The sequence below is a fragment of the Papio anubis genome, chromosome 8 (genome assembly GCF_008728515.1).
Source record: "Papio anubis isolate 15944 chromosome 8, Panubis1.0, whole genome shotgun sequence".
NCBI classification, from domain to species: Eukaryota; Metazoa; Chordata; class Mammalia; order Primates; family Cercopithecidae; genus Papio; species Papio anubis.
In genome coordinates this window covers 72,617,773-72,643,571 of record NC_044983.1, presented here as the reverse complement: position 1 = coordinate 72,643,571, position 25,799 = coordinate 72,617,773, and the positions used below count along the sequence as shown (strand labels likewise).

The following is a 25,799-nucleotide window of genomic DNA, read 5'->3' as shown; positions in this document are numbered from 1 at the left end:
CAGGAAAAAAAATGTGTTCTGTTTCAGAGAGGGACAAAATTTTACAGCAGGGGAAGAAGATAGGCAACTCCAGGAATTAACAAGAAAGAAGCTTGCAATTATAGCTACTGACATGGATAAACTCAATATAGTTGCCAAAATCACTACCTGTGAGATGACATACCCACTAGCTTCAAATTAATCAAGACTTCACAAATCCCTTCTCCATACAATTAGAATGGAAAAAATAAATAAATAAATGGAAGAATCTCTCCAGGACAGTTCCAAAGCAGAGAAATCTTCAAAGTTCAGATTTTTCACCACTGCCATGTTTCCAGTCCCTCGACACATACTGTCCTTCCTTGCTCTTATAATCAAAGAACCATAGCATACAGCAAAGGTCAGACAGTAAAGTTAGGCTGACAAGAATAAAAAGAGGAGGCTACTAGGGATGGATCCCAAAGTAGGCAGAGTAATTCTGAATCCACATGTGGCATGTTAGGGAATTACAGCAAGCAAAGAAATGTAAGCAGTCAGGCAATCCAGCCTGGAGCACCAGCTCCTGAAGATGGAACCCAACTACCAGTAGAAAGCAGCTGCAAGCAACAAGAAGTCTGTACATGCAAACAGAAGAAATTGCAAAGGCATTCAGGAGTTTGGTATTAGGTAAAGCTGGATAAGATTCAAGGACAAGGATAAGTTATGGAGAAATTAAGTAGGAGCCAGGGAAAGGTCACATTTTTAGTCAAAGGCTTGACAACACCAGTTATTTATTACAAGTGGAGCACAAGCAATGGGCAAGGCCATTCAGGTGGATGGCCTGATGCTGAGTCAGCAAGTTATTGTGCCAAAGCTTTTTAGTATTTTTCAACGATGAACAGAATTGGTCTTGGGCTTGGATCACTGGGAAAATGATTATGATAATGTGTGCCAAGTACCTATCACAGAGGAAACACTGCACTAGCACCATTTTCTTTCTTCTTTTCTTTTCAATTACATTATTTAGGAAACTGAGGGGAAGAAAAATCACACAAGTAATACCTTCTACAACATATAACCAGTCCCACCAACATCTGACCATGTAGAGTTTTAGCATAACATTTCCATTAGTTGTTTTGCTATTACTGACAGCACCACGCTCTAATAAGCTACTAATATTAGCTATATGCTGTGAACAGACACTAAATACAGAATTAGTGGCCTTGGGAAATAATGAGTAAGGCTAATGGTAAGAAGAAATAAGCAGAAAAACATGGTTTTCAGAATCCTGGCAAAGTACCTGTAGGGCCCTCTCAGAACACTTAAGTATCTACACAGGTAGGAAAGAGTTCACTCTTACTCCTCATGTGCTCCAAGGACGCTGCTGAATGTGATCTTGAGTATTCATTCATAATAACTTGCATATTTAGAGACAGTAAAAGAGCTGGATATAAAATTATACCAATGTCTCCATTATCACTTTTCTATTCCAAAATTACCCTTTCACTGATATCCTCCAACTCTCCTTCTTTTTTGGGTCTGATAAAATACAGGGCTCAACAATTTACTGTTCAAGACTGTCCCACTTGTTACCAATGACCAAAAAATATGAGTGGTTGCATTTTGGGGTCAAGGTATGTATGGGGGTATAATACAGTTTTCAGATTTGACATTGATTCCCATTAACCTTATAATATAATGGCAATTAAAGATAATCCTGAAAAAAAATGGAGAGCATGATGATTCACTGAAAATTATTTCTTCTACTATTGTCAATTAATTATAGTAGTTTCTCCTTTGGTTACAAAGTTACATTCACTCACAGCCACCTTCACATGGTCACAAACTTTTTAGTATTTCAAAGAGTAACCTTCACATAGTCACAAACTTTTGAATATTTGAAAGTGTAAAAATCCATGTGAACTACTTTTCTTCAATTATACTAACATTTATTTATTCTTTATAGCAAGATATTACCATCATAATATTTTAAGGGTTATAATCTTCATTCTTTCCTGATGAAGGCATGATTCCATCATGAGGATTTGATTTGGTTAAAATTATGATGAAAAATGTCAATTTTATGACTAAATTCTACAAATGATGCAGAAATTTAAATCCATAACTTTTTAAAATACAGTCTTGATATGGGATAAAAGAAAACTTGTTAAATTTTACATCAAAATAACTACTAAAAAGAAACTATGAACAGGTTTAATATAGGATGTTGTAACAATTAGTGTTCACTCCTGCCAACAGGTTATTTTCTTCATTTATGATTTTAGGTTTTACAATGTAATTGCCAGGCCAGCAATAGCTAATCAGGGCATAAAATAAAGTTAAAATGTTTTACCAGCCTTATAAGCATTTGTGCTGCCATATTTTTCACTAGTTGAAAGCAACAAGACAGCCTGTTAGGTAGCTGAATATAGAGTATATTGGAATTGCACCATATGCTGTTTCAAAGAAACATCTGACTTAGCTAAGAACATGCTTTTGATTTATTAGTTGACTTCTGTGCAGACATATGTGATTTCTTGATTCTTTTATTCGTGTCACACTTTTGATGCAATCAACCCTCATATTCTCTTCTCCTTTTCTTCAATTCCTGGGAGAAAATACAATCAATCACTGGGGGAAATGTAGTAGGGTAACAGCCTTTTTTCTAATGCAATTTTCCTTTTTTTATCTTGCTGTTTTAAAAATATATATTTTTGAAAGAGAAAATAAATGAAGTGGTTTAGTGGTGATCTTCCTCTCTACACATTTTCAAATTTGAGCTGCCTTGATTTGTTAGTTTTGATATTGGAAAGTGATAGAAAATGATAAAATTCCTCCTACTTTTATACTAATTTGTTCCTTAGAAACTGTTTTAGTTTGTCAGATAACTCAACAAGTAGAATTCCAAAATAAAAATGGGGTTTAAAAGACCAGATAGGCAATTGGTATATACTTCAGATGCAAGTGGCAGACCGATACTGAAGAGAAAAGGAAATACATTTCATTCTGAATTAATACTTATTGAAGACATACCGCACGCTGAGGAATATTAAAGCATTTTACCTAGATTATCACAGTTAATGCCCCCAATGGTCCATAGGTAAATGCTGGCCTTAGTCCCATTACACCGTTAAAGTAACTGAGTCTCAGGATTTAGGTTGCTGTCCAAGGTCACACAGCTAGTAAGTTACAGAGCCATGATTGCAGACATAGGCCATTTGGCTTCACGGCTTGCAATTATAAATTGTTCTCCTTCTTATCAACTTTAAAACATGGTAAATCATCTACACTCTCTTAGTTTCCATTTCCAAATATCTAAAACATGAATAATATTATGTGCCTCCTCAGACATTTAGGAAGAATATGTTGATTTTTTTTAAATTGTGTAAAGAGCTGAGGGCAATAAGGTATTGACTTTTATGGATATGGGAAACCTGAAAGACTCTTTCATTTCAGAGCTAACATTTTCTTAGTAATTTGCCCAGATACTCTTACAGCTAAGAACTTGACTGAATCACACAATTATTTTAGAATCAGGGATAGAACCCAAGACTCCCACCAACTCTATTCTTTTTCCAACTGCCTTGAAACAAAACCTGATAATTTCAGCCCCTTAAATCCCAGTTCCAGCTGGCATGTGATTAGATAGGAAGAAAACACTCTGAATTAGAAGGGTAAGCAAACTGCCTCCAAAATTAAAACTACTTAGTGTTAACCTTGATGCTAAGTGGTGAGGTAAAATACAGTCATGGTTTCAGGGGTTTTACAAGCAGATCAGACCAATGAATGAGATTAAGACAACATATTAAAATGGATATAATAACCATCTCTCCCACTTTCTAAGGAAACATCCTTTGCAGCTCTAGCTACTGGGATGGTTCAGTTTTGATTGAGACGATTGGCAGAGATGCAGAACTGAAGAAACAGGGAGAGGGGGAGAAATTTATTTACCTAATGAAGAAACAAGACACAGATTCCATCTCCTCTTAAACCCATTGCAATTAGGCACCAACCTTATCACTTCACCCAAACCACTCTATTCCAAGTCACTAGTGACCTGTGTGGTTAAAGCAAATGGTCAATTTTCAGTCTTCATCTCATGATAAATGAGATGTCCTCAACTACATTGAGGACAATTGCTATTTTCTCCACTTGGCATCTAGGACACCCCACTTTCTTGGTTTTTTTCCCCTCCTTTGTTGGTTGATCCTTCTCAGTTTCACTTGGTTCCTCTTTTTCTCCTTGATACTTACATGTTAAAGTGTCTACAGCTATGGTCTTTGTTCTTCTCTTCTATTGGTTTAGTAGAAGTGAAAAAACAAATGAGTGAGTTTCAAGCAAAGTAAACTAAAGAAAATGGGGAAAAGTGTGGAAATGATATAGATCTCTGGTTTGTGGAAATTTTGAAAAAGCATGAGAGGGAAAATGAAGATTTGGAATCCAGGAAGTGTGTGAAGGTTCAATTAACAGCATTGTCTGAAACATGGTGTTTCTAATATAGAAAACATGGTCAAGTAGCAACACTTCAAGTGGGAAAATGAAGCCTCAAAGAAGCATGAGGATTCTAGAAAACAAAAACTGAGCAAACAGGCAAACTGGATGAGGGTCAGTGTGGTATTACGTGAGTAAATATTCTACAGCAGAATGAAGTAAATTTTTTCCATTGGTCAAAATAGCTCAATGAAAGATATCTGAAGAAGTGGCTCTTCCACAGAAGATTGGACCTTTAAGTTACCAACAATTAAGTCTAAAGAGAGGGATATCTTTCAAAAAGAATCATGGGTGTACAATTGGAAAATTGTGCTAACCAGAGTTAAACAGATACAAAACTGTTTGAGAGAATTGTACTATCACTTACCTGAAGAAAAAGAGATTGTGGTCATTTGTTACTTAATATGTCCTTTGGGCTCCTAACATTCAGAAGCAGAAAGCAGGTACTAAGAAAGCTACTCAGGGCTGGGTGCGGTGGCTCACGCCTGTAATCCCAGGACTTTGGGAGGCCAAGGCGGGCAGATCACCTGAGCTCAGGCGTTCAAGATCAGCCTGGCCAACATGGTGAAACCCCGTCTCTACTTAAAATACAAAACATTAGCTGGGCATGGTGGTACGCACCTGTAATCCCAGCTACTCAGGAGGCTGAGGCAGGAGAATCACCTGAACCTGGGAGGCGGAGGTTGTAGTGAGCCAAGATCGTGCCATATCCTCCAGAATGGGGGATAAGAGTGAGACTTCATCTCAAAAAAAAAAAAAGAAAAAAAGTAAACTACTCAGTACTCATTCTCCGATGCCCTCTTCAGGTGTGGTCATGGAGCCTGACGCAGAAGAAAACCAGAGTTAAGGGTCACAGAAAACAGAAGAAAAGGGAGCTAATTTCAGGGAATAGAACTGGAGCCTAATCAAAGCACATTTCTGCATTCCTAGGTTAGAAACTATGTGAGACAAGGTCTTGCAAGAAGCAGATTCCAAGACAGAATCAAACATGAAATGATTTTATTAGGGAAAATTCCTATGTGAAAGGAAACAGGAAGGGAGTCAGATAAGGCTCTGAGAGTCTGTCAGACAATGATACAAATCTGTCCCTGACTGAAGAAGAGAAAAGAAGGTTAGGTGGAAGCAATCTAGACTGCCATTCACTAGCAAACCCACTGGGGAGTTGTCCTTGTGCCAAAGTGGGAGTCCACACTGTTGGTCCCATAAATAGCCTGTCTCTCCCTCTGTGGCTGCTTCATTCTTGTGCCCACCATGTCAGTTCTAGGGTGGCCGGCATTGACTCATATCACCTGGTCAAGTTATTTTTTTTTTTTGAGGCGGAGTCTAGCTCTGTCACCCAGGCTGGAGTGCAGTGACACAATCTCGGCTCACTGCAACCACTACCTTCCAGGTTCAAGTGATTCTCCCATCTCAGCCTCCCAAGTAGCTGGGATTACAGGCGCTTGCCACCACTCCCGGCTAATTTTTGTATTTTTAGTAGAGACAGGGTTTCACCACGTTGGCCAGGCTGGTCTCACTCCTGACCTCAGGCGATCCGCCTGCCTGGGCCTCCCAAAGTGCTGGGATTACAGGTGTGATCCACCGCGCCCGGCCCTGGTCAAGTGATTTTATGTACTTGGTTTCCTAGTGCCTCTTCTGCGATCGTTATCTTCTGGTAGTCATTAAGGAAAAAGAATAATTTGCACTTTGTTAACACTCTCATACATTTATCCACACGCCTCTCCTCCAGGTCTCCTTATCTCCAACCTTTCAGTCATTTTCCTTCCAGACCCCTAAGACCACCTGGCTGCTGGCCACTCTACTGACTGGGAATCTATGAATATTCTCACCTCAGGCTATTTCTCCTTCCACACAAAGTAGATTACCAAGTACACTAGTTTGTTTTCATTTGTTTGCTTGTTTGTTTGTTTTTCCATTGGGAAGATTTGCTGCCTCTACTGTCTGTAGAGAGACAGTAATATAGTTATATTCTATTTCTGGCTGACACTCATTACCTACCCGATCCACTGATAATTCAAATTTGAACTTTTTCTTCCTCCTTATCATCTGACCCATACAAATGAGAACTGTTTCTGATTTCCTTTTATCATTGGAATGAAAAATAACACATTTGCCAAATTACTGGCTACATCCATGTACCTGAGGCCTTGTTGATCTGTTTTAGCAACAGTGCCAAATCTGGTGCAGCGGCTGCAATCATGGCTACTACTTGTTTAGCCTGCATTAGTCTACAGCCGTTTTCCTGGATCAATCTGGTTGCTGCAGGGGCCAGAATGGCATTAAATGGATATGTGACAGAGACCATTACCCCTGTATCATCTAGCTCTTTAATAGTGCCACTTATCTCCACCATCTCTACTGGGATAAAATATTGTTTTGATTTACTATCTTGGCTGGGGGTTAGGGAGAGGGAATTTCAAAGTTTTCTCTTTAGTTTCCCTATTATAATAGGTTTTTCTCCACAGAGCCAATGTAAGAATTCAATTGCCTGGTATATCAATTCTGATTATACACTTGGGGACTGGAAAAATGATCGAGTGGGTCATTGGGACAAGTGGACTCACTGTGACATGAATTTTAGTTAGGTCTTCATTTACTACCTGTCCTCCATAACCCCACCTCAACAGGAGGCCATGATGACACTTTGGGTCTCTGGCTTCAATGTCAACTCAGAACTTGAGTCCAATACTCCTCAAATATTCTGCTATTCCTGTCTACCCAGTGTGCTATTTCCCAAGTCCATGTAATTCCTTTTGGGGAAAGATGAGGTGATTGTCATGGTATATAAATGTCAGAGAGTTCAAGAGGGCTTCCACTTAGGGACCCAGTCACCTCTTCAGCCAGTGGGTTTCAGACTTGAAAATTGACTGATGGGCTGGGACACAGTGGCTTACGCCTATAATCCCAGCCCTTTGGGAGGCCGAGGGGGGCAGATCACCTGAGGTCAGGAGTTTGAGACCAGCTGGTTGACATGGTAAAACACCATCTCTACTGAAAATATAAAAATTAGCCAGGTGTGGTGGTGCCCGCCTGTAATCCCAGCTACTTGGGAGGGTGAGGCAGGAGAATAGCTTGAACCCGAGAGGCGGAGGTTACAGCAAGCCAAGATCACACCATTGCACTCCAGCATAGGTGACAGAGTGAGATGGTCCCAGGACCATCACTCCTGCTATTCCTTCTTCTTGGAACCCCATTCCGGAATCTTCTACCTCAACTTCTAACCCATCAAACTGAGGCATCTTCTGCTCATTCTTCAGATCACAGTTCAGATGTCTCTTTCTTAGGTAATCTTTCCTCAACAGTCAGGCGAACTCAGTTTTCCCTGTTACTTTTTCCTTATTTCACTTACCTCAATTGTAATTAAATATTTGCTTAATCATTATTATTTTTTCCTAGTGTCTGTCTCTTTTACTATATCACATAAGGGGAGGGGCTGGATCTTCCCTGTCTCCTCAGGGCCCCACCTTGAGTCTGTCGTATGTAGTTGTTTAGTCTGTATCTGCTGAGTGAATGGATAATAGTGGCTCACTACAAGGTGTTTCTCACACAGCAAGAGATAAAAAAGGAAACACTTCAGAATATCCCCCTGGTTGGTTCTGATATGTCCTCCACACTTTGGAGCATCATCCTCTCCTGTATGCCAAAGAATGGTATAAGGCCTATGCTGATGGACACTGTGTGTCAGGGGAGGTATCCAAGTTGGTTTTCCTACCAACGCATATGGCTAGTCTGTCTTTGCTGGAAAGAGCATTGTGATAGACTACTGTTTAAAGGTCCTCTCTCCCATCCCTCCTGCCATGCCTCTCTCCTTGACTTTCGTCTTAGCTTTGTTAATTTGCCTTGGCCAATAGACCGCTAGAAGAGAGACCACAAGCAGGGAATTGACATGTGGTTAGTAGCTGGGCACATTGTCTTATATCTCTTTCTTCACCATGAGAAGAGCTCCCTGTTGGCTGGGCCTCCATTGAACACATGTGGACAGACCTGAGCCCAAACTTCATTGAAGAGCCACGTCCAGCTGGACTAAGGCTTGGAGCAGAGCTGTGCAGCAGAGCCCAACCCAAATCAGCTGAACGTTACTGACCTGCAGACATTTGAGCTAAATAAGTATCTATTACACACTGGCAACGTTTTGTGGTTGTTTGTTATGCAGCAAATGCTAACTGACACAGACCTTAAAGCTTGGATTGATTTCTGCAACTGGTCTGAATGTGGTTCCTTTTTCCCACAAGACTTTTGAACAAAAGGTTTATCTGTCTCCAATGATGTACATCTACAATGATGGAACGGAAACAAGATCGTCACAATAAACTTTCCATCTGGAAGAGCAGTCAACAATTATTAACAATTGTAAAGTCCTACTAGATAAACAGTGTGAGGGTCTGTGAAGGCCATGAGAATGTGTGTGCAGGTTTTAATACAGGGTGCACACTTGACCTAGAGGGGCTCCAGTGATACACCCTTCATTGCCTTGGAGTAGAGGCCATGCCTGTCATGTCCTGCTCTTCACCAAAGACTGTGTGAGGGAGAGTTGGAATCCTAAAACAGAATTGTTCCTGGGATACTCGGTACCCCTTTTTAGACCAACCTTAGCAGCTTTGCTGACCCTACCTTCCTCTGTAAAGCAGCTTAGGCACCTTTCCTCAACACACTCTCTCTCCTGCTCTCCCTCATTCACAGTCTAATAGATTTCCCACCCTTGTCTAACTCTCTCCCTATTTCTTTGCCTGCAGATGTTTGCTCTACTAAAATCCTTACATGCTTAATTTTGCCTAAGCATTTGCATTTTGGAGGATCTAAACTAAAAGAAGTGAGAGCAAATTTGGTTTAAGAAAATAGGTGTAAGATGAAGATTTGGCACTGGCCTACCAACCACTTAATGGAAAAGTGGACACTGCCCTGATAGGCAGGTAGGAGACGAATAGCCCCTGGCACAAGGTGAAGTTCAGTGGCTAATCATTTTGTTGATAATGACCTGTAAAAATGTCCTGGTGAAAGGGAATGCTGAGGAAGGCACCATGATGCTGGCGTATGAGATATATAGGATGAATCATGCCTGCCAACACAGTGAAATTGGCTGGTTACTGCCTTGTTGAAATTAGGTGCTTTAGAAGGATAGCGTAAGATTGCCTGACATTAATATGTGATTAATAGCTAAGTGTGAGAACCACAGAGCTTGAATGGCAGTAGCATATTAAAAGAGAGGAATACTCGGCTAGGTGCGGTGGCTCACGCCTGTAATCCCAGCACTTTGGGAGGCTGAGGTGGGTGGATCACCTGAGGTCAGGAGTTCGAGACCAGCCTGACCCACATGGAAAACCCTGTCTCTACTAAAAATACAAAATTACCTGGGCGTGGTGGCACATGCCTGTAATCCCAGCTACTCGGGAGTCTCAGGCAGGAGAATCACTTGAACCCAGGAGGCAGAGGTTGCAGTGAGCCGATATCATGCCATTGCACTCCAGCCTGAGCAACAAAAGCAAAACCTCATCTCAAAAAAAAAAAAAAAAAAAAAAAAAAAAAAGAGAGAGAGAGAGAGAGAGAGACAATCAAATGGCTAGGAGAACTAATTGTGAGAGTTGCAGAGTTCCAAAGATGATTGAAAACTCAGTCAAATCAGGTTTGCTATGTGAAGGTCAGAGCCCTAGGAAGGAAAACTACAGATTTTGATAACTGTGACAGTGCTATCTGGATTTTCCCGAGGATGTTGACTCTGCAACCCTCTCTGGATTCTCTTGGTGTGTAGAAGTTGCCACCTTTCCCTTCTGTAGAAAGATCTACCATTTCAACTATGCTAGAAGATACTTCAGAACCTCTCCACACAGGTAACCCACGCCCTGTTCAGAAGCAGTCCTCACCACTTCTACTGGCTGCCAGATATAACTAGGGACTGGATATTTAAGAGTTCTTGGTCAAAGGGCAGGTATTCTTTGGAAGTCAATCTCACCTTGGCTTGATCACCTGTGATCACACCTAACCTTTCTAGGCCAACTCTTTCTATCTTTAGTACCATGTTTAGGGTTGACTGGAAAAACGGTGTGAGGCCAATCCAGCTTTCAATTCATCTAATGGCCCTGAGCAGGGCCCAGTTCAGAGGTGTAGGACCTGTGTAGTCATACAGTGCCTTGCACTCAAAAAGGATCTGCTATTGCCATGCTGAAATTGCCAGCAATTTCATATTTAAACATATTCATAAGTGAAGTCCAGTGTTTCAGGGGAATATACATGGGAACAGAGGAGATACAAAGCAAAATGCAAGTATCTTGGTCTGTTCTATTCCTTAGCTCCCAATTCACACAGTGTTCATGATGTCCAGGAGCACAGGATTCTCGTGGACCCATGCTAAGTGGAAGTTCACAGAGAATCAAATCAAGTATTCAAGGTCGGTGTCTTATGTCCACTACTGAGGAAGCAAAGGCACTGATAGCCCCAAAAGGCCATGATTTTTATTCCAACCAGAGCTTGCTTCAAACACAGAAAGAAAACAATAGTGTTCTAAGAAACATGAACAACCAAGGAAACTTATCATACTTTCTTATGCATATTAGTTTCCTGTATTAATGACCTACTTACATTGAAAATGATGACAAAGGAGGAAAAGAAAAAAGCAGGACAACCCATATTTCATTTTCTTTCTGTCTTTCATCACTCATCAGTAAGCTGAAGGTAGAGAATGTTGGTAGAATGTATGCATGTCAAGAAGTAAAATAAAAGCAGTTGAGTTAGTTTATACAGTTTCCACTGTTTGGGTAAGGAAAAAAAAGGTATTCATGTGCAAACTACAAAAAAATAAAAATAAAACCATAGTGGAATTTTGGTGATTCCACATACAAATTAAATACTCCCATATTTGCATTTAAAAATAGGTATTGCACAATACACAGATGAATGGTAAAATGTATGCTAATCATTTTAAATTTTAATTTTCCTTTCTTAAGATGACACTAAATGGCAAACAAAAAAGATCATGACAGGAGAAAGATTATAAAATAAAGGAAAAGCTTTATATTTTAGTATATTTAATTATACATTTTTTTCCTACTTTTTGAACAAGCAGTTTCTTTATGGACTTAGTCCTGCAAATAATGTAGCCAGTTCTGACTATAAGCTAGTTATTTGACTTCTTTCCATTTCATTCGTTCAGTATTGAGTGATTAACTGAAAGACAGATTTTGGCTGCAGGTGCTCAAGTTTAGAATGTGGCTCCATGTCTAAATGAAGGAGCTGAAGTGCAGACTGTTATATTTAGAGGAAGAATAGTATAGTAATAAAAACACTAATGCCAGGAGCAGGGTGCCTGATATTACATTCTGGCCCTATAAACTTTTTGATCTGAGGTAATTTATTTAATTTCTCTGTGTCTCAGTTTCTTCATCTGTAAAATGGAAATGTGGTAATAACAACACCTACTACACGGGGCTGTTGCAAATGTAAAGTGCATGAAGATTAATAAATGTAAAACACTTAGAATAGTGTGTGGCAGATGTTTGGTACTATTAACCATTACTATTATTTTATAAAATAGAGGGAAATAGCCTACCTTTAATCAGAAATCTGAGTCACCTATAGTACATTATTATAAATCAGCATTATTTTAAAAATTATATATGACAATACTTAAGAAATATTTAGCTTTGAGCCAGCTGGCATGTGAGGGGTTTGCTCGCTCTAGATTCTTAAAGCAATCACTATGTCAACAGACACAGATGCTTCCCTTTCTTCATATGATAAAGATCAGGGATCCAAACTTATTAGAAAAGCTAAAGACATACCATTCATCCCCATTGGATTAGCAGGTTTTGCAGCAATTGTTGCATACAGATTATACAAATCAAAGAGCAGAGGAAATACTAAAATGTCCCTTCATCTGATCCACATGCGTGTGGCAGCCCAAGGCTTCGTTGTAGGAGAAATGACTCTTGGGCTATTCCACGTATTAGGAATTCTGGGCAATCCTAAGCCTTAGAAGTGAAGCTGTCTTGGTCTTGTTGGGGGAGCTTGCTTTAGTTAGACATCTCATTACTGAAGTTACATATTAATGTTAAAAATAAACTATTTGAGTGGGTTCAGATGGTAACACGGCATTTTGAATATTGGTTTCCTTTCTTGCAGGCTTGATTTGCCTGGGGATCGAACTATTCCTGACTAGTTTACCAACTAGGTCATTCAGGGGAGTCAAGTTAACACAAAAGAAACATGTCACCTAAATGCACTTGATAGTGTTAAAATGTCCACCTTCTTAAACTATCGAGGTGAAATTAGTTCTAAAGAAGACAGCAGGCCAACCCTGAAGTACTCCCAGTTTGCTGCAGAATCTCACATGTTTTGGATTTTATATAAGAGTCCTATTTGCCCCAGTTAATTTAACTTTTTATCTATCTGTCTTGTGGACTGGCTGGCTCTTTTAGAGCTCTGTCTAGAAAGCGCATGGAATAGAATCTGTAAAGCCTCCCACAGCTGAAAGTGTGTATGTGTATGTGTTTAAACCAAATCTAGAAAGCTTACAATAGAGCTTCATACTAGTAGTATTTATTAAAGAATCATAATTATAAACAATGAGAATAACTTATGGATTCTAGTTTAGTTCTTTTGTAATTGTAGAATTATATTTTTGCTGCTGTTATATTAGAATAATTTTTAAATATCATCTTGAAATAGAAATTTGTATTTTAAGCACTCATGGAAAGGTAAATACTTTCTAAACGTGTGCGTTGCTGGCTGTGCACGGTGACTTATGCCTGTAATCTCAGCACTTTGGGATGCCGAGGTGGGTGGATTTCTTGAGTGTAGGAGGTCAAGACCAGTCTGGGTAACATAATTAAACCCTGTCTCTACTAAGAATACAAAAATTAGCCAGGGATGGTGGCGCACACTGGTAGTCCCAGCTACTCGGCTGGCTGAGGCAGGAGAATTGCTTGAGCCTGGGAAGCAGAGGATGCAGTGAGCCGAGATCACACCACTGCACATCACTGCACTGGGCAACAAAGTGAGATCCTGTCTCTAAATAAATAAATAAATGTGTGTTTTGATTATTTTCTCCATAAGAATTGTAAACATTAAAATAAACAAATTACCTATAATATAATTGATTAATGTTTTATGAGCAACCTGGTTTGGTCAGACAGTGTATACACACTTTTATATACTACACAATGCTATTACACTTCTGAAATTCTCTTGTCTAACCTGAATTTACATTCTATAGTGATAACTTGGTATATGTATTGTTATTAAATAAAATGACCATGTCTAAAAAAAAATATTTACCTTCACTAAATGATACTTAAGCACATATGTAGTTTGAGGTTCTGATAGGTGAGCAGAAATCATTATTTTCCCAAAATGAATATTTTCGGGCTGTCTTAAGCTTATGACTAAACATGCTCAGACATTGCTTCAGGTAATCTGCCCATAGACAGCCAGACTACATTAGTATTGCTTTGTGTTTGAGCTACAGTTACTTGTGAAAGAAAAAAAAATCATCACATTTTATTTTCCAAATTATATATTTAATTGGTAAGTTACTAAGCACTTAGAAAAAAGTAAACCATAACAAAGCTAGCTGAAACAAACTTGCCTTCATCCATCCTAGAAACTTACAAATGTTTGGATGTTCAGGCACAGATCATACATTATATTGATGTATCACAACTTGGAAGATTCAATACCATGGAGAATAGAGCCTGAACTTAGAACTGGAAAGTAACGTTTGCAATTATAAAGACCTACGTTCTCATTTCTCTAAATAGCTATGAAATTCTTCCATGTTCCAAATCCCCCTGGAAGTGTGTGAGTGTAAGAAGGAAATAAGTGCCCAGCCTTAATAATTAAAAATACCACTGCAACATTCATCTTTAAAGAGAGCTCTGCAGGCTGGAAAAAGAAAGATTTCAATCTGCTTCTAAGTAAAATAATCTTTAATTTTAAAAAGTACTCCCAAAATTATTTCATTAAAAATCCAAAGGATACATTCTTTCTTTTAGAATAATTCCACTCTTCTGCAAAATGTCCTGAGCATTTTGATTCTTTCATTCTTCTTCATATTTTATTTCTTTGTGACTTTTCTCCTAACATACAAACTAAGGGCAAGCACGTTCCCATAAATGTTTATATCCTCCCAAAGTGACTAATACAGTGTCATACATTCAGTATAATCAATGAAATCTTATTTCATTGATTGCCATTGGATTAATAAACCTTAGTAAGATTTTCTAACAAGGATAATTTTTAAATAATAGGATTTAAAAGGAATAAGTAAAGAAATCATAGATTTTATACTGTCTTTCTGTAATAATGGCTAAAAGTCATCTTAAATTTACTAAATATCTGTAAACTGATTATAAAACAAAACACTTCAAGATGGTGTAGCAAAGACTAGCCTTGTCTTATATTCTCAGGGCAACCCATCCCTCAGAAGTTTTTGGAAACCAAGTGAATTAAACTTCCACCTCTACTACTCTGGATGATGTCAAAGCCTAGCTAAGCAGCACTACCTGTTGACATTCGCCTTGGTGCCTGAGTGTAATCCAAAGTATCTACAGACATTTGGCAACTTACTTTTAGAATCACATAAATTTAGGCTGGGCGCGGTGGCTCACGCACTTTGGGAGGCCAAGATGGGCAGATCGCGAGGTCAGGAGATCAAGACCATCCTGGCTAACACCGTGAAACCCCGTCTCTACTAAAAATACAAAAAATTAGCCGGGTGTGGTGCCGGGCGCCTGTAGTCCCAGCTACTAGGGAGGCTGAGGCAGGAGAATTGCGTGAACCCTGGGGGCGGAGCTTGCAGTGAGTGGAGATCACGCCACTGCACTCCAGCCTGGGTGACAGAGTGAGACTCCGTCTCAAAAAAAAAAAAAAAAAAAAAAAGAATCACATAAATTTAGAATTATAAAAGTTCACTAAATTTATCTAGCCCATATTCTTCATTTTCACATGAGGTACTAAAGTCCTCAGCTGCTCTATCATTTGCTCAAGGGCACTCAACTCAATGAGTATGTGGATGTAAGCTATCAGGTCTCCTTAACTTCAAGCCCAGTTCTTGTAACTCTACAGAATCTTCTTTATCCAACTGTCGGAGAATTTCTATGGCCCAGAAGTACTTGGGAACAATTTTTAATCATTATATCCTTCTAAAATGAGGAGGAAAAATTCATTAATTCAGAAACTCAAGAAAAACCAGGACTTCTGGATACTTTCTGTTTGGAAATCATGTGAAATGCTAGTGTTATGTATATAATCCTTTATTCTACTCATATTTTTTGAGTGATATAAGAATATTGACCTCAGACTCGTCCTGAAACTGAAGTAATGAGTGAAGAACTCTTGTTCAAAATACCCTATCCAGAGTTCCAAAGGTTTCTTTTCAAAGAAATGTCCTGTTTCTAAGAGTCATTGCAGTCTTCCAGGGGTGGGAGCATAGGGGTTGGGGATGAAGCTAGGTATTGGATGCTGAGGCTGTTAAGGTTAATGATGTCAGGTCAAATAATTGCCATATATTTTTTCCTCATTACCTCACTGGCTTCCTCTTTTATGGAAGTAAGATATACAGTACAAACACTTAAATACATACAGAAAAGGGAGGTATTTTAAAATGAAAGGACTTCAAGATCATTCCTCTAGGGATGGTACAGAATCTGTCTGCCTGTGAGGTAGAGGGAGTAGCTTCTCCTAAATTTTGAGATCAAAATTAGCAAGAATAGGAGCCAAACTTGGGCTAGGCTAGGAATTTAGGACTTAGCTTCTCTTATGGATGTAATTATGTTATTCCTGTAAAGCTGCAGACATAGGAAAGATGACTTCAAATAAAACATATAGACAGCACAAAAGCCCACATGTTTAACTGCACAATCAGGTTGAAACTGCAGCCATAAAAAATTGGTCTGTAGAATCCTAATCCATTAAAACAAAACAAAAAATTTAGAGGACATGTCAAGCAGATGAGAGATTAAGAAACTGAGGGCCTTGACAGTTAAGAGACCTTCCAAAGGTCACACAACTGTCAGAGACAAATCAGTCAGGCCTCTGCATATATTTTATATTATCAACTGCCTGTTTTGTACTGTTTTGAAGCAGAAGTCCAACCCCCAAATTTAGGAGTCGAAATGTAAACTGCTTTAATCTATGAAGAGGAGAATTTTGAGATATGTCAAGGTCAAAGAGAGACTATAGGAAAATATATTACATATTTTCCTTTTGTCATTATTCAATGAGCTGTCCATTCCTCCATGGCCACTGCTTTTGGCTAGATATAAGCTGTGGAAAAATTTCTCCTGGATTCATCTATTCCCTGGAAAGAAAACTCAATCTGGCTTAAGAGAAAAAATTCCTCTCCATGTAATGATAAATTGTCTAAATTGAAAGCTCACACCATAATCAAAGTTGAACAGTACAGACATCCTACAAAATTAAATTTTCATCTAGTGAAACTGGATGTTTTGAGGAAAAAATACTTGTGTTTTTAAGGCCTACTCCCAGGTAACTAAAATACCATCATAACGATATTTTTTCTTCATTTCTATAAGCTCTGTTTTTAGTGGGATGCTTAATGTTCTTTGAATGTAATCACCAATAATACTATTTTTATAAGAAAAAAAATGCCTGTACATGTTGATATATAATGATTCATGCAGTTTTGCTGAAACTAAATATAAATTTAACACATTTTTTAACGTGTCAAGAAGTTTAACCTCACAAAATGTACAGTGTACATTCATAGTTTTCTTTTGTACTGTACTGAAACTAAATTTCATATTTTCATACAATCTATACAATCTGATTCTCTGTGTGTTTCAACTCTACCCAAATATTATCTCTATAATAGTGCCACTAAACCGTTTAAGATGTAGTTGATTTAAACTACTAGTCATAAAACTCAAGACTCAGTTTTTTAAATAAACAATACATTCATTTTCTCTTTTTACATAACTATCTCCAGGCCCCAAACCAGCTTTCTAAATTTATCTCCCACTTTTCCTCATCCTGATGCAGCTCTAGACGCTGTGAGCTGGTGTCTTCCATCTTATGCTTCTCCAGCTATCTTACTCAGCTGATTACGCTCTTTCCTCTAACAGCCAGAATCTTAAATTCTACCCAGCCTTCTAGAGCCAGGTCGGATACATTACTAGTGCCACAGCATTTCATAATAACTTGGTCAGGGATAATCTCATCTGCCTGACAAATTACAACCTTTCATATCTTCCTGCTGCACCATCACCTTTTGCCTCGTAGCATGGATCTTTAGGGAACAATTTATTATAGTGTTAAGAGTGAGAACTCAAGAGCCATACAACTGGAGTTCAAATCTTGCCAATCTATTGGCTCACTGTGGATCTTGGGAATACACTTTAACCTCTCTTAAATCCAATTTCATCATTTATCAAATGAGATAATTATAGTACCTACTTTATAAAGTTGTAATAATCTAAGATTATAACATATAAAATGCATTGAAAGGTGTCTAATACCTAGTAAGTGCTCAATAAACATAAGCAACTACCAATACTTTAATTTTATTACTATTATCATCATTATTTGCAGTGGAAAGAGCTTCTACTAATAATTAAGTGACCCAGGAAGTGGCCTAATCTTTTCAAGTTTTTGTTTTCTTATCTGTACTAAAGCAAAGCTTCTGTACAGCAAAGGAAACAATCAATAAAGAGACGACCTGCAGAATGGGAGAAAATATTTGCAAACTATCCATCCAACAAGGGATTAATAAACAGAACATATAAGAAATTCAAACAACTCAATAGCAAAAAAACAAATAATCTGATTTACAAATGGACAAATGATCTAAATAGATGCTTCACAAAAGAATACATATAAATGGCCAACAGGTATATGAAAAAAAAATGCCCCACATCACTAATCATCAAGGAAATGCAAATCAAAGCCACAATTATATCACTTCACTCCAGTTAAAATGACTATTTTCAAAAGGACAAAAAATAATAAATACTGGCAAGGATGTGAACACTCACACACCATTGGGGGAAATGTAAATTAGCACAGCCACTGTAAAAAACAGTATGAAAGTTCCTCAAAAAACTAAAAATATATCCACCATATGATCCTGCATTCCTACTGCTAGGTATACATCCCAAAGAAAGAAAATTAGTGCATCAAAGAGACTATATACATTCCCATGTTTATTACAGCACTACTCACAATAGCCAAGGTAAGGAAGGAACCTAAGTGTTTATCAGTGGATAAATGTATAAAAGAAAACATGTCATATATATATATAATGAATATATATGGTATATATATGGCATTTATACATACATACACATATATGGTATATATTATTAATATATTAATAAATATATTACATATATTTATATATATAAATAACTTTTTGTATATTTCAAAATACCTACCAGATTTGGAATGTTCCCAATACCACTAAATAACATTTGAGGTGATGGATATTCAAATTACCCCAGTTTGATCATTACACATTATATGCATGTATCAAAATATCACATGTACCCCATAAATATGTACAATTATATAACAGTAAAATCTTCAAACATTTTTGAAGTCAATACCAAAAAACCATATTTACTTTATTATTCATTATCTACTGCTGCATAAGAAATAATCCCCAAACTTACTTCTTTGAAAAACATTTATTGTCTTCTAAGTCCTATGGGTAAGGCATACAAGGTCCTCTGGTTCAGAATTTCTCACAAGGCTGCAATCAAGATGTCCACAGAGCTGCAAGCATTTCAAGGATCAACTAGGGAAGGATCTGCGTCTCAATTCATGCTTTTGTTGTAGGCAGAATTTAGTTTTGCACAAGCCGTTCATCTCGGGGCTTCCGTTACTTGCTGGCTGTTGGCCACAGGAGATGCTCAGTCTTGACATGTGGGTCTCTTTCAAAGGCAGTTTACCACATTGCAGCTTGCTTCATCAAAGCTAACAAATAAGAGGGCAAAAGAGAGACACTGTAAGCAAGAGAAAAGTCATAGTTTTCTGGAACCCAATCTCAGAAATGATGTAATATCACTATTGTCCTACTCTGTTCATTGGTAGAGTCACTGGGTCAAGCCTACATTCAAAGGAGGGAGATTACACAAGGGGGCGAGTGCTATGTGATGGAGATCATTGGGTCATCTTAGAAGGTCTCCTAACACACCTCATAAAGTTATTATAGAAATTAAATGGTCTTAATGTATCTGTAATTCATTGTAGACTACCTAGGACACAGCAGATATGCAACAAATATGAATGTATTCTTCCCTCTCTAGTAGAATAAAACTCCTAGGAGACAAAGACATAATCAGTGAGCCCTGCAGTACCTAAGCCAACTTTGCTCTCAACAACCAGTAGAGGCATAAATGATACTGACACTACTGTTCACAATCTCGCTAACATTATCTTTATTTTCAGAAGGTACAACCTATTACCTTTCTGCAGTGACTCATTTACAGTACAAGAGCATGGTAGGCAGAATAATATCGCCCAAAGAGGTCCATAGTCCAATCTATAGAACTTGTGAATAAATTACTTTACATAGGAAAAGGAACTTTACACATGTAATCAAGTTAAGGTTCCTGAAATGGGAAGACTGGCATGGTTTATCCAGGTGGGTTCAATTTTATCACAAGAATCCTTTAAAAGCAGAGAACCATTCCTGGCTGTGGTCAGAGAAACACCTGTGATTATGCCAGAATGATTAGAGAGATGCAGCATTGCAGGCTTTGAAGGTAGAAGAAGGGGGCCAAGAGCCAATGAATGTGGACAGCCTCCAAAATGAGAAAAGGCAAGAAAAGAGATTCTAGCCTGCACACTCCAGTAAAGAGTGCTACCCTGCTGTCAACTTGATCTTAGGTTGGTGAGATTATTGTTGGACTTTTGATCTATAGAACAAGAATATAATACATTTACATTGTTTAAAGCAACTAAGTTTGTGGCAATTTGGTATAATGGCAACAGAAAAATAATAAAAAGAGAAAATATGTAAGTGTGTCCTGAGAGATATCACACACAGGTACTCTCTAAATGTTGAAGGAATATATATGATCATTCTATAATGTACAATATTAAAAATCATTGAGTAAAAAGAACTTTTAGTTCAAAACACCATTACAAAGCATGCGACTATTTTTTCTAAATCATTGTATTTCAAGACCATTAACTATCATCAAAAGCAATGAGAAAAAAAACTACTACGTTTTTATTTAACAAACACTTGAAGAACATTTACTATGTGGTAGATACTATTATAAAGTCTAAACTCATAGATACATTATAAATATTATTCATTTAGTTCTATTAACTTACAAGACAGTCACTATTATCATTCTTCTTCTACAGACAAAGAACAAACACAATTTTGATGAGCTTTCCCAAGCAAACTTCCCCAAGCTTGTAAGTGGCAGAGCTAGAAATCAAACTCAGGCACTCCGGCTCCACAGTACCTGAATTGTGCTTCTTCTAAAATCATAACTGAATTGTATATAATAATCATAATGAAATCATATATATTCCCAATACATTGTTTCATATATTTATTTAGACTTAAGCAGACTAAAAAATTGTATATATTCTGGATTATTCTTCCCAAATTGTTTGTTGACCAATTACTAAGTACCTCCTACGCCACAGACATAGAAGAAAAAGAGAAATGAATAAAACAATGAGTCTCCCCTTAGAGAGTTCACAGATTAGTGACAAGAGACAGATGACACAATAATACAATAATTTATATTTTCATGAAATAATATAAATTCATTAAAGCAAAACCATCTCTTATGGCCCTATTCTCCATGACTTCCTCATTTAGAAGGGAAGGTAAGTATTGAAATAAACAGCTGTGTGATACCTTTTAAGTTATGGTAGAAGCATGTAGCTGGTACCAAGAGGCACAGAAAAAAGAAAAATATTTGTAGGAACTGGCAGAGGGGACACTGAATGGTATGAAGGAGGAGACACAGAGTTTTGTAGTTTAGAGATCATTTCAGCAAGCAAGGATAGTAAGCCTGAAGGGTAGTGAGGCTGGAAGCCACCAATTTGTTAAGAGATGGCTTAAAGTGCAAGGATAATGAGGGTTTGAATTAAGGCAATTGCAGGAAAGATTATTAAAAGAGAGAGTGAATTTGGAGTGGTATTAGCAGGCATTATGGACAGGGACCCAGGATATGACATTGTCCATACTCCCCAGAATCCCCTCCACACGCATAAGTCTCCCTCAAAGAATAGTAATACCAAATGAGAGCAGTGAGAAGTTACAATTGATGACTGTGTAAATATCCAGCAGAGGAACGGCAAGAGAGAGTCTCTGGAATGTGTGAAAAGTCCTGGTGCCCTTCTAAAGAGTTTGAACATTAGCCTGCAGATACTAGGATCTGGACAAAGTAGTTAGAATGCATGATCAGATAACAGTGAAGGTACCATGGTTAGAAAGTTAGATGCTAGCCTAGAGTGAGGAGAAATCAGCGTCTGAGAAAGGAGATAGTACTGTAGTGTATTAAAGTTAAAATTTTAATTTTCAGTTTTTATTTTCAGGAAAGACTGATATCTAAAGGCAACAATTCTTTTTATAATAAATACTGTTTTTAAAAGTTGATTTGTCATAAATAATTACAGCTAGCTATTGCTTGCACTGCATAAAAATGTTTCAGTCAATGATGGCCCACATATATAACAGTGGTCCCTAAGATTATAATACTGTATTTTTACTGCAATTTTTCTATGTTTAGACATGGTTAGATACACAAATACTTGCCATTGTGTTACAACTGCCTATAGTACTCAGTACAGTAATATGCTGTGCAGGTTTGTAGGCTTGGAGCAAAAGGTTATCCCACATAGCCTAGGTATGTAGTAGGCTACACCATCTAGGTTTGTGTAAGTACACTCTATGATGTTCACACAACAAAATAGCCTAATGACACACTTCTCAAAATGTATCCCTACTGTTATGAATGACTGTATGTAGAGGCAGTGCTCTAACTACCTTACATATAGTCTTTAATTCTCAAATATTATCATTGGTTCAGTTTATTGTTAAGTCTCAGAGAGGTTAAGTAACTTGCTCAGGGTCATTCAGTAATGGGTAGGTGGAATTTGAATCCAAAATGGGATGCTAGAACCTGAATTCATAGCCACTGTATCATCAACACATGTTTGGTTAAATCCAGATATGGAGAAATTATTTTTATTATGTTGAGCTTCAGAGCATGCATAGACTCTGGAACCAGACTACCTAGGTTCAGATCTCCATTTCACCATTTAATGGCTGTGAGAAATTCGACTAGTTACTTCAGCTTTCAGTACCTGTTTCCTCATCTGTAAGTGGGAACAATAATAGTGTTTGCCTCCTACGGTAGTTCTGAGGATTAAATGAGTAAATTTAGTAAAAGGGCTCAGAAAAGTACCTTGAGCATATTATATAACCAATAACATTTACCTATTATCAATATTATTATTCTAATATAAAGTATTGAGAATAGTGGTATGAAACACTGGATATACTGCATGGCCCCAACTGAGATCTGAGATAGGCAGAATAATGGCTCCTAAATATATCCATTCCCCAATCCCTGTAGGCTGTGAATATGTTACATTATTACCGCAAAAGGGACTTTGCAGATGTAATTAAAGTTATGAACCTTGAGAGGGGGAGATTCTGTCTAATCAATGGATTCTTAAAAGGCTGTAACTGGAGAGATACAGCAATGGAAGAAGAGGAAAGGAAGATTTAGAAGGATGAAAGGGTCTCAATCCACTGTTGCTGGCTTTGGAGACGAAGAGGGCCATAACTAAGGAATGTGAGTGGCCTCTAGAAGCTGGAAACAGCTCTCAGCTGACAGCCAGCAAAGAAACAGGGAGAACAGCTACAACGGTAAGGGACTGAATTTGTCCAACAACATGAATAAGCAAAAAAAAAAATCAGATTCTTCCCTTAACTCTCTAGAGAGGAACATAGTCCTGTGGACACCTTGATTTTAGGCCATTGAGAACCATGTTGGACTTCTGATCTACAGAACCGTAAGGTAACAAACTGGTGGTGGTTCGAGCTTCTAACTTTGTTACAGAAATAGTATTAATAGTAAACTAATAAAAGATCCACACTTAACTTTTTCCTAAAAGACTCAAACATATTGATTTAGGAACTACATAATATTCTAGAATAAATTTAACTTCTTAAAGTCAGCATTTTAAAACTATATTAGGGACATAAATCAATATCTTATTTACATTTTTATTGTTAAATTCTTAGAATCTAAAAGTTGCTAAAAGGCTAAAGAGGATATAAAATGCTATTGCAAAATATTTTCATCTTTTCTATGTAAAGGTAAAAAATTCAATTTTAATTTTTTAACTTCTCATAGTTAATGAACAAATTAACTTTGATTTTTTTTTTCCTAATATTTTTTAAGTCCACAGCCAAGTTCTAATAAAGGCGCTTAACATGTCACTAGGAATATATAAATTCTAGGTTTAAAATAACTCATGTTTTGCATTTACAGAGGTAAGCATTTACTAAGAAGCAAAATATTCTGTCTTGGTTATTATTTACTTATTCACTGCCTCTGAATTTATATGAATTAGCTCAGAGAGAGTAAGAGCTGTGTCTGTTTTCTGTCTTCACATTTTTATCAACACTGCCTAGCAAAACTCCCGGGCCTCAGAAAGCTTTTGTTAAATACATGAATGAAAAATAAATGGAAACAAAGCTTCCCTGGAACCTCAGCTCACTAGCTCATGGGAAAACTAACAAGGTATACTGTATCTACAGGTTAAACATTAAAATCCAGAACTTATTTTAAACATTTTCAACGGAATGTTAAGTGTTATATGTTTCCTCGCATTCTGAATGAGATTAAATGTTTCAAGTTTCTTGGTATCTTTATTATTTTCATTCACTACTGTGTGATGTGCACATGACATACACAAGGCTCTATGAACAAGAATTTGCTTAATGAAAATGTCCTCTACGTCAAGTCTTTGTGTGAGTACTTTACCCTGTTCCTCTCAAAAATTAAGTGAAGCACAGCATACGTGTAGGCTACCTGAAAGAGGTACAGCGTGGCTGGTTTTCTTCACAATTGCTAAACGAAAGGCTTACTCTTCTTCAGCAAGATTTTTACTTTCTAGAACAGCAGTATCCATAGAAATAGAATGGAAACCACGTAATTTAAAATTTTCCAAAACATTCTCATTTTGACATGTAATCAATATAAAATTAATGAAATATTTTACATTCTTTTTCTTTTCAGACCATGCTTTAGAAATCTGGTGCATGTTCTACACTTAGAGAAGACCTCAGTTCAGACTAGCCACTTTTCAGGTGCCCAGTGACTACTATACTGGACAGTTGCAGCTCTAGAAAATCCACTCCCAAACCCCTAAGTGAACTACATACCCTATCAACTTATAGCTTCTACTCTGTCTCAATTTGTACCATTGTTTCACAATTTGGATAGCATTAGAGTTCATTAATAACTTTTATTTTAGCAAGTCTGCTCCATGGGTAGTTTCTGAAATAAAAATACAAGCTCCCCCCCCCCCCCAAAAAAAAACCTAATAACTGTGGTTCTACAGTATACGCTCTTTCTCGATGGTCTAACAGAGCTTTCGTAGAAGTGCCTGCTCCTTGTAGGGACGGAGAGTCGAGACTGGAGGCAAGAACTAAGACGTTGTTAAACCCTGCTACGTGCTGGAATCCTAAAGTGCCTACCATCATTCAAACCTTAGAACTAACTCTCCAGAGACACAGCCATTCATACCGCAGAACCAGATGGCAGTGGCGATCCTCAACGCCAGCTACACGTCACTGCCTGGTGAGTACTCTTCCCTCAGACCCCATTCCCAGAAGCTCTGCCTCGACTCCCCAAGGGGTAAGCGACCTGGCTGCCCTAATTCCTAAGCGTTACTGGGGAGATCTGAGGGCCTCCGAGGGCGGGAAACCTGAGGCCAGGCGCGCGCTGCCCCGAAGGCGAGAGCGTGTCCGGTCCGCTCTACGGGGTCTCCGGGGAGCGCTTTGCAGGGCGGATGACTGACGGGCCAGCTACCTTCCTTCCTGAGCCTGCAGATCAACAAGCTATCCCCCTGTGCACACAGGCCCCGAGGGCGGGCAGGTCTCCAAGCGCCGCGCAACTGCCCTAGGCCCGACGCAGCCACCTGCCTTAGGGTTCCCTCCCCACCAGGCCATCCCTCAGCCAGTCCTCCTCCGACAGCGAACGAGGAACCCCAGAGGCACGGAGGCGTCTCGCCGACATCCGGCGACCCTTGCCAGAGGCCGTTCGCGATGTCCGCAAGCAGAGAAAGCCCGGCCCTCACAAGCCCCGGCTTCCCTTAGGCCCCTTGACACTTGTAGCCTCCTCACTTGCGGCCCC

General features: G+C 38.3%; 1 long non-coding RNA gene across 3 annotated transcripts in view; it reads right to left on the bottom strand.

Annotated features, from left to right (window-relative positions):
- Positions 1-25,469, bottom strand: part of LOC103886903 — a 103,409-nt gene extending 77,940 nt beyond the window's left edge. For all 3 annotated transcript variants that reach the window (XR_002523858.2, XR_002523857.2, XR_002523859.2), the window contains exon 1: positions 19,068-25,469. This is a non-coding gene — a long non-coding RNA (uncharacterized LOC103886903). The remainder of the gene's footprint in view (positions 1-19,067) is intronic.
- Between the last annotated feature and the right edge of the window lie 330 nt (positions 25,470-25,799).